At 51.9% G+C, this 9,087-nt stretch overlaps 1 pseudogene; it reads right to left on the bottom strand.

Annotated features, from left to right (window-relative positions):
• Nucleotides 1-7,512: 7,512 nt before the first annotated feature.
• On the bottom strand, nucleotides 7,513-8,802 carry LOC142047494 (myeloid cell surface antigen CD33-like; annotated as a pseudogene).
• Nucleotides 8,803-9,087: the final 285 nt, after the last annotated feature.

Raw genomic sequence — 9,087 nt, forward strand, 5'->3', positions numbered from 1 at the left:
ATGATAAAGCAATCGAGTTGCTATACTAATAACCACAAGAGACTAGCTGTTAATATACCTTGTTTAAAAACTAAATGATGTGGAGTTCAATGACCCAAATATTATGTGTCTCAGAAAGTAGGCCTAATTGGATGGGCAAAAATAATGAGGGGATGGGCTATTCCATCCTTTTGGTCCTGAAGACTAGACGCTTTTTGGGAAACTAGGGGAGGAGAGGTAAGGAGGAATCAAAGACTAGTAAAAAAACCAGTAAGAGAAGAGAACATGAGGATACTGATACAAGCTTCACCTATCATCGGGGCTACCCCCTTCATCTCCTGGGGTCCCAGGCTTCATTATCCTACCCTGAGAAGAATGTCCTGACAGACCCAGGCAGAGAGAGGGACGCGCAGATAATATTCCCACTTTTACTGGCTCAACTGAATCCGAGCCACCACCCGGAATGAATGGGATCAGATTGTTACAGTAGTAGGCTCCAGCTCATTTCACTAACTTTTTTTCCCCTAAGAGGGACGTTAGATATTTTAAAGATGATAATAAGTCTGTCCAACTAGAGGTTTTTCCTCTAAACTCTCTCCAGCTAAAGGAACAAACATGTTGAAATAAAAGCCTGATCTTATATTCTTTACTTTCATAATGCTTTAATTTTTTTTTCTCCCTTTTCTTTATCTTAATAAAGGTTAAAATAATTTCGATTGTGTTTGGGCCAATGGTACTCATAAGCAGGCTGGGCTCTCTGAATGCCAAAACCCTGGACCATGTTTAAACACTGTTATGTTGGGTAAGACTGGGTTGTTATGGCTTTGGCCGCATTTGGTCCACCCGACAAGCCTGCACCTCATTGTCACAGGTATCTGCCCCTGGCCCGCCAGTCCTATGAACATTTCACCCCCACTCTGAACTTTAGCGTACAGATGTGGGAACCTGCATGAACACCTCTAAGTTAACTACGCTTAGATCTGCACCATCCAGATGTCTGAGTCATCTGGAAAACTCTGTCTCCCCACAAAACCTTCCCTCCCTGGTAGCCTTGAGAGACTCCTCCACCAATTCCTGGTGAACACCGATCCAAACCCTTGGATCTTAAAACAGGAAGAATTACTCTTCCTCCTCCCTTTTCCCCTCACCATCCCTGTTGAGTCCAGATCCAATCCCCCTGGATCTAAAAAAACAGGGAAAAAATCCATCAGGTCTTAAAAAGAAGGCTTTTAATTAAAGAAAAAAAAAGTAAAGAAAAAACTCTGGGAGACAGCATACAAGCTGATCTCACAGACAATAGATTTAAAACACAGGATGTTCCCCTGGGCAAAAACCTTAGTACACTCAAGAATACCCAATTTGATAATTCCCCTAATTGCACAAAGACAAAGTCACAAAAGAAAATAAACATAAACCTATTTATTCCTTTCTAAAACTTACGACTCTGATAAGAGGCTGGTTCCTTGATCTTTTCCACTCGGGCTGAAACTGAAACTGACTCTAAACAAAGGAAACTTCCCTCCTCCCTTTTGAAACATCTTGTTCCCTCATTGGTTCCTCTGGTCAGGTGTCAGCTAGGCTAGGTGAACTTCTTAACCCTTTGTAGGAAAAAGAGGCATTAACCCTTAACTATCCGTTTATGACAGTCCCCCACCCAGGGGCTGGATCCAAGCCATCGCCCAGTGGCCCATTCTCCACCTGGCTAGTGGCTTGAAACAAAAATTAATCAGAATTTTAGCAAACTGAAAACTGTTTGGATCGAAACAAAAAAGAATGAATCGTTTGAAAAAATATTTGGGGGTCAATCTGGCAGCATAATTTGATAAATTTTGAGGGAACCAAAATTAAGGGAAAAAAACCTTTTCACATAAAACTGAAAAAGAAAATTGGTCAAAAAATTTTCAGCAAACCAGAAGGTCAGAAATAGATTTGGCTTGAGGATGAAACATTTTGTTTTGATTTCAAGGATTTTAGAGTTTTTTTAATTAAAAAAAAAACCAAGAAATTTCAAATCATAGAATGATTTTGAATTGAGAAAGTGAAATGTTTCTTTTTGAAAATGCCTAAAAGAATCTTTCCATTTTGGGGAATTTTTTGAGTTTTTCTCACCTAATGAACAATTCAGCAAAATCAACCTGGATTCACACAATGTTTTGGTGTTGCTGAATTTCCATTTCGCATTAAAAAAAAAGTTTGTCTGTGAAACTTTCTCCCCGCGCTGGCAGGTAGTGGCCGTTAGAGCTGCTGGGTTGGGCGTTGTCTTGGAGGGATCAGTAACCAGCATCAGGTGGTCTGCTCTGTTCTCGCAGGTGGGTCTCAAACTTCATTGCACCATAACCCCCTTCTGACAACAAAACTTACTACACGACCCCAGGAAGGAGGGACTGAAGTCTGAGCCTGCCGGAGCCCTGCCACCCTGGGTGGGGGTGTGTGTGGCAAAGCCAAAGCCCAAGGGCTTCATTGCCAAATGAGGGGCCCTATAACCTGAGACCCGAAGCTGAGGGCTGAAGCTCTCAGGCTTCAGGTGGTGCAGTTCGGGCTTTGGCCACGGGCCCCAGTAATTCTCAGCCCGCTCAGCTGAGCCTGTTAAAATGGTCTCATGACCCATTTTTGGGTCCTGATCCACAGTTTGAGAACCACTGCTCCAAAGGGCGTCATCCTGCAGTCGTCACTAGGATATCTGGGAGCCTTGCAGGAAAGAAATTCAGGCACGGGTGAATGGGGCAAATCCGGAGCAAGGGTGCCCCCCACTGGCATCTGCAGCCACACGGCTCCTGCCCCCTGCTTCGGAGCTACCCCTGGCCAGTTGCTCACGGGAACTTCCTGTCGGCTGTAAGGAGGAGGGGGAGGGGCTCTGATATCAGACTGTCCCCTACCCCCCATGTACCCCATCTCCGCAGAGCAGGGTGGGGGCAACAGGGCTCACCGAGTGAGGGACGGAGCTGCTGGCAGATCGCTGAGTGCTCCTCTCTTAAAGGGGCAGTGCATGGTCTCTCTCACACTCCACCAGCTCACACGTCTTCTTTTTCACACTCATCACCTCCCAACACATACTTATCTTGCTGTTGTTACTTGATGGTACTTCCTGCAATGCACATATATTCTCTGTAATTTTACTCTTTCAAAGTGCCGTTATTTGAGTTTGTTGACTGGTCTCTGCATTTCATAATTTTATTTCTCTCTTACGCTCATGCTGAATTCTTTGACTAGTGAGTTCTAAATTGCCTAACCTGTCCTGGCTGGAGTAATTAGCATTATTAATGTTATTAAACATATTGCGCTTTGCCATTCATTATTTAAAGTGGTACAATCAAATAATAGCATCCTCCTAGAATGGAACTTTAGCTTGTACTCACTTTACTAATGTCAGTTTCAAAAACATTAGCTAAACACAGAACTATAGACACTGCGCAGATGAAAGTTGCTTGTTTTCAAATTGTATTTTTAGTTAGATCTGTAAATTAACTTAAAATGTGCATGAAAATAACTGCAGTTCCAACTATGATACCAACAGCAATGATGGAGTCAAATGGCACATGATTTTGACTGGTAAACATAAATGCCAAAAGAATTAGAAAAGTTAATTCCCTGTCTTAATAAAAAAGAAAACAAAACCTTAATCACATATGTTAAAATTACGTTTTGAGTGGAAAACAATTGACTAAAATAGAGGAGATAATGGCAGTAACACAGTGTGTCTGTGTTAGCAGATTTTATTTATCTCTACTAAAGATTGTGTATGAAGTATCAGACGTGTGTTTCTGATATACGCGTTAAAGCTCCAGAACTGATACCTCAAGGCTTGGGATTGGGAATATCTTGCTGTATTAGCTCCTGATTGTCCTAAATTTACATATAAACGTCAAACGTGTCTTTAATTGGCATTTGTACATTTTTTTTTCTTTCTTTATATAACAATTAGATACAGTGCTCCTGTCAGCTAATCCCTAAGTTATTATCTGCAAAGCCCAGAGAGTTTTCAGGTGCCTAAATAGTCCCTGGAATCATGGCTAAAGTTTCCTCTTCCCACTCCAAATCTGAACTGGTGCCCCCCCCAAGGTGAGCCAGGAGTGGCCAGGGGGCTGCAGGAGGCCGTGGGCTCTTGCGAGATGTAGCCCACTTGTGACAGTGCAAAGCCTTGAGCCACGTGCTGAGCACCAGGCACCACAAGCCCCAGCAGCAGCGCAGGAGGGTGGCAACACCCTATGTGCCAGGCCCCCCTGACTTCTGCGCTGCTGCTGGTGGTGGTGCTGCCTTCAGAGCTGGGTGCCCAGCCAGCACCTGCCAGTATCAGGCCACCCTGCCGGGGCTTAATTTGAGCCACAGCTGAGCTCTGGTATCTCTTTCAATACAAATTAAACACCGTGGGAGGCAATGGGACCCAGAGGTGATGGGGGGGGGGGAAATCCCAGGGAGCCTGTGGGGGCCAGGAGTGATGGAGCGGCACCAAAATACAAGTTCACCCAGGGTGCCATTTTCCCTAAGGCCGGCCCTGGTCATAACCATCAGGGCAACAAATAGATCATCTACTGGTTATATCAATATTACAGGCAGCTTCCACGTGCTGCCCAGTCCCATGGGTCTGAGCTGGATGGATAGGAAGGGGGTCAGGTACTGAGCTAAACTGTTCTGTTGGCCTCACCCGGGGCAGCAGTGCCCCCAGCTGAGGTCTCATTCTCCATTTCCTCAGTCCTGTGAGATTCCAATTCCTTGTTGGCTCTTTGGTGGCTGAGGAACGACAGGGTGTCCTGGGGGTGGGGGAGAGAGAGAGAGAGATTCTGGGGTATGTACGTGGCTGGCAGTCGGAATAGATAGAGAGAGAGATAGATACATGTATGGGTGGGTAGGTGGGGGGATGGGATGGTAGGTGAATAGGTAGCTAGACTGGGTGGTAGGTGGGTAGATGGGTACATAGATGGGTGGGTAGGTAGGTAGGTAGTTGGGTAAGAGGGAAGAGAGAGATAGGAGGTAGGGGGTACGTAGGTTGGTAGATCAGTAGTGGGTAGGTCAGTGGGTGGTTGGGTCAGTGGTTGGTAGCTAGGCGAGGTAGTCGGTAGATGGGCAGGTCAATGGTTACATAGGTAGGTAGGTGGGTATGTAGGTGCATGGGGGGTGAATAGGATGGTAAATGCATAGGTAGGTAGCTAGGCAGGTACAGAGGTGGGTAGAATGGTGGGTAGGTATATGGGTAGGTGGGTAGGTCTGTAGGTAGGTCGGTAGCTGAGTTACTGTCTGTAATAGAGCAGGGTGAGGTAATAGGACAGGATGAATCCAGTTGCCAAGAAGACGAGTTTGCAGCTGATTTCGATAAATGCCCGAGTGAGGCCACCTGTGGGAGATGGAACAAGTCGAGAGTCTGGGATAGATCCCAGCCCCTATGCCAGCCAAACCTGCCATGCCAAGTAGGAGCCGGTGCCCACTTGAGGGGAAAGGTCCCATGGTCCAATCCCTGTCCCCTCCTACAAGCTAGCAAATCTCCACCTCTGGGCCAGTTTGGCGCTCGCTACCCCTAGTGGGGAAGGGCTCTCACCTGTTTCCGGTGGGCTCAGCAGTACAGCGAACATCCTGTCAATGCTGGAGCCGAGGCAGAAGATCTGAGGGTTCCCGTCTCCATTCCCTGTCCAGCTCAGGGTGCTGACAGCCTCGTCCCCCTAGGCCCAGGAGCTGACCTGCAGGGCCCCCCGCAAGCTGTTCCCAGACAGGGGCTCCCCGTCCACCTGCCACTGGAGCTGGGGCGGGGGCTGGGAGCACAGGGAGCAGCTGCAGCTGACGCTGGGCCCCTGGCGCTGGCAGGATGAGTTCAGCCCAGTCCCCAGCCAGGGGCTGTCTGGGGAGAACAGGAGACACAGCGACAAATTAATAGTTAGAGTGATACCCAGGGACAGGGAGTTCCATGGGTTAACCATACTAATGCTCAGGGGTAGGGAGTCCCATAGATTAACCTGCTAATATCCAGTGGCAGAGAGTCCCACAGGTTCTTGTGCCCTGGGGTGTCTCTTTGGCCAGCCCCTGGGAGCTGATCTGGCCCCATCCTCCACCAGTTGCACTTCACACCAACCCATCTGCTTCTCTGCCCTCAGCCTGGGTGCTCACAGCTCTTGTAGACAGCCCAGGGGTCCAATCAAGCCTCAGCTGCCCCCTTTGGGGCTGCCCTTGATGCAGCAAATTAACTATGACAATCTCCTGATCCCCAACCATGTCCTCCCCAGGGCAGGACAGAGCCAGGGGTCTAAATTACCCCGCTCCTGCCCCCACCCCTGTCCCAGGCACCACCAGGGACATCAGACACCCCTGTCAGGGATCCTTTGCCTTCCCCCCTTGGATTGTCTCTCTTCAGCCCTCTCCTTTTGCCCCCAGGCTTAGCTGGCCAGGCCTGGCTATTTTGCAGCTGGGCTGCACCAAGAGGGGCAGCTGAAAGCAACACCCGGAATAGCCGGATGCTGGTACCAGCTGGCCAGGCCTGGCAGGTCCATCCACGCTGCCCTTAAAGCCCCGCAGTGCCGAGGTTCAGAGCTTGGGTCCGTTAGGTCGGGCTGCGGGTCTCTGATTGCAGTGCAGACGTTTCCTCCGAGGTCTGTGTAGATGTTCGGAGTCTGACTGGGGCCTGGGCTCAGATGCGGGGATGGGAGGGAGTTTCGTTCTAAATCTCCCTCTGCCTGAGGGAACAAGGGCCATCCTTACACTGATGCCTGATTTGATCCTTCACCCCGCAAAGGTGGCCGCTGATTTTCCCTCTGCCCTGGATCTGCAGCACGAGGGTCACGGGCCGTTTAACAAGGGTTTCCCTGGGGCAGGGCGGGCAGAGGTCTCTGGGCACCAAGCCTGGAGCGTGTTTAGTACTAGACAGCGACTGGGTCCCATTAATACTCTGCCCCATATAAAGCATCCACCGATCCCGGCAGAAAGGGGAAGGGGGAGGAGACACAGTGGGACAGCTCAGGAAGATCTCAGGGGGAACTGGGGTGGCTGGTGTGAGGGGGAGAATCCCAGCAAGCAGGGACTGGAATGCGGGGGCGGGGGGAGTGGATCCCAGCACAGGAGGATTGTGGGGGCAGGGCAGGTCGGGAGTGGAGAGGATCCCAGAAGAGAAGGGCCTGGGGACCTAGAGGTCTGGATGGGGGTAGCCATAGCCAAGGGGGCAGGAATGGGTGAAGATCCCAAGGAAGAGGGAGCTGCACGGTGTGGAGGGAAGGGGCCTAGAGGAGAATTGGCTGAGGGTACATGGTGGGGGGTGGGGATCCCAGCACAGGGCTGAGTTGGGGGAGGGGCTGGAGGACAGGGCTGGGGAGCCCAGGAGTGGGGATCCCAGCAGAAGGGGCTGCACGGTGTGGAGGGAAGGGGCCTGGAGTAGAATTGGTTGAGGGTGCATGGTAGGGGATGGGGAGCCCAGCAAAGAGCTGAGTTGGGGGTCAGGAGCTCAGGGGTGGGAATCCCAGCACAGGGCTGAGTTGGGGGAGGGGCTGGAGGGCAGGGCTGGGGAGCCCAGGGGTGGGGATGAGGGGACTGGGGGCCGGCACGGAGGAGTTGGGGGGGTCACTCACAGCCGACATGGAGCCAGATGGTTTCGCTAGTGGAAGGTGCCCGTGGTGGTCTGTAGGTGACGGTGCAGACGAGCTCTTTGCCGTGGTCCCCCAGGCTGGGCATGAAGCTGAGCGCAGAGCTGTGGGCCCAGGTGCTGTTCACCAGCTGGGCTGAGACATCCTGGGCTGTGTCGCTGAACGGCCCCATCCAGGTGACTCAGGGAGGGGGCCTGGAGCAGCGCCCAGGGGCCGTGCAGGTCACAGTCACCGGCTCCCCGGCCAGCAGCGTCCCTGGCAGCCCCCGCGCCGGCGAGATCTGGATCTCTGGCTCCTCCGTCAGCCCTGGACACAGGGAGAGGGGAGAGAATCACTCAGGGACACGGGGCCTTTCCCCTCTAGGGGCGCGGCCCCGATCTGGCCCCAGGGTGTGGACTGGCTGGCTCAGGGGGCTGCTGAGCGGTGACTACAGCTGCTCTTATCTGGCACTGAGATCGTGAGCGTAGGGCGAGTGCGATCGTTATTGGAGAGGAAACTGTATTTCAATTTTCCTTTCTCAATTCTAAGGAAATATCTCCCTGCATCCGTCCTCCAGACATCGCTGATTTGCAGGGAGCAGGCACCACTCAGCAGATCCCCTGCCAGCCGGAACAGGGCCCTTGGCCATCTGTGACACCCCCTGGCTGGGGTCACTGCTGGCCACGGGAAGATCCTGGCCCACAATGGCCTGACCCTTGAACCAGTATCCATAGAGCTGGGCCTAGGGATTTTCGGTGTCAGATGAGACTGGGTACGTGAAGGTGCAGGGGACGAGAACGTAGAGACCTTCCTGCACCGACACCAACTGCGACACCTTCAGGGTAAATCCAGGCAGCTGGGACAGGGACTCTGCAGGGGACGGAGAGGGATCAAAGTGGGACCCATAGAGAGCAGAGACAAACCCTGAGCGCCCCCCCAACTCTGCCGATGCCCCTCACTCCCGACCTCTAGCCCTCTGCAAGTCCCCTCTCTGCTCCCTTTTTCTCGGCATCCCCTAGCACCACACTGGGACACCGAGCTCCCCTCCCCCTCTGGCCAGTCTCCCTTCCAAGTCCTGGGACAGACCTGGCCCCGCTTAGCGCAGGTTCTGCCCTTCCCCCTGCACTGAGGTGGCAGGTACTGCATACTTACCCCTCCAGAGCAGGGCGAGGCTCAGGACCCTCAGCGTGGCTGCAGGGGGGGAAGTACCCCCTGGTCTCCATGGGGGACCTTGAGGTGGGATTTCCCTTTCCCTGATGTCCTGCTGTGGCAGCAGGGCTCTGCCCATGTCTGGGGTGTCCAGCTGGGACAGACCTAGAGACATACGGTGGGTGGGAAATGTGAGAGTGGAAGGTCTTTGGGGGGCACAGATCTACCTTGGGGACCATCAGTGCTGCTGGGCTCTGCAATGGGCTGATCTGGGGCTGCTGCTAGTGCACTGAAGCCCTCCCCTCCATCACCAGATGGTACCGAGAGATTGTAGGCTAAAAAAATCCTTAAATTGGTGAAAAAAACTGAGATTTTCTCTAAGAATCATGAGATTGGTCAGAAAATCCCGAGCTGGTGACAGAAG

Source organism: Chelonoidis abingdonii, chromosome 11 (genome assembly GCF_003597395.2).
Source record: "Chelonoidis abingdonii isolate Lonesome George chromosome 11, CheloAbing_2.0, whole genome shotgun sequence".
Classification (NCBI taxonomy): domain Eukaryota; kingdom Metazoa; phylum Chordata; order Testudines; family Testudinidae; genus Chelonoidis; species Chelonoidis abingdonii.